This window comes from Rhinolophus sinicus, chromosome 18 (assembly GCF_057876585.1).
Source record: "Rhinolophus sinicus isolate RSI-liver-muscle chromosome 18, RSI-T2T, whole genome shotgun sequence".
Taxonomy (NCBI): Eukaryota; Metazoa; Chordata; class Mammalia; order Chiroptera; family Rhinolophidae; genus Rhinolophus; species Rhinolophus sinicus.
Genome location: NC_142518.1, coordinates 61,199,349 through 61,200,395, shown reverse-complemented (window position 1 = coordinate 61,200,395; position 1,047 = coordinate 61,199,349).

Here is a 1,047-nt window from a genome sequence, read left to right as displayed (position 1 = left end):
CAGTAACAAAACCAAAAATAGACAAGTGTGACTACATTAACCAAAAAAGTTTCTGTATAGCCAAGGAATCAATCAACAGAGTAAAAGGGCAACCTATGGAATGGGAGAAAATATTTGGAAACCATATATCTAATAAGAACTTAATTTACAAAATATGTAAGTGTCTCTTACAACTCAACAAGAAAAAATAGCACCCACAAATAACACATTTTAAAAATGGTTGAAGGACTTGAATAGACATTTATCCAAAGAGAAAATTCAAATGGCCATCAGGTATGTGAAAACGTGCTAAACATCATTAATCATAAAACAAACGCAAATTAAGACCACATGCCAGTAAAGATGGCTATTATTTTTTTAAAAAAAGGAAAACAAATGTTGATGAGGCTGTGGATAAATTGTAACTCTTATACATTGTTGCTGGGAATGTAGAATGGTGTTGCCATATTAGAAAAGAGTATGGAAGTTCTTCAAAAAATTGAAAATAGAACTATTATATGACCAAGCAATCCCCCTTCTGGGTATGTATTGAAAGGAATTCAAATCTGGATTACAAAGAAATATCTGCACTCCCACGTTGATTGCAGTATTATTTACAATGTCCAATATCTGGAAACAACCTAAATGTTCATCAACAGATGAATAGATAAAAAGCAAAATGTGGTATATACACATAAAGGAACATTATTTTTAAATTTCTTTAAAAATGAGGAAATCCTGCCATTTGCAACAATATGCATGAACATAGAAGATATTATGCTAAGTTAAATAAGCCAGTCACATAAGAACAACTATTACATGATTCTATTTACATAAGCTATCTAAAATAGTCAAACTCATATAAGTAGAGAATAGAATTGTGGTTGTAAGGGAATGGGGGAGGGGAAATGAGAATTGCTGCTCAAAGGGCATAAAGTTTTATTTATGCAAGATAAATAAAATGGATATATAGTTCACAATGTGGTATTGTGCACTTCAAAATATGTTAACAGGGTAGATTTCCTGGTAATTGTCCTTAACACACACACACACACACACACACACACA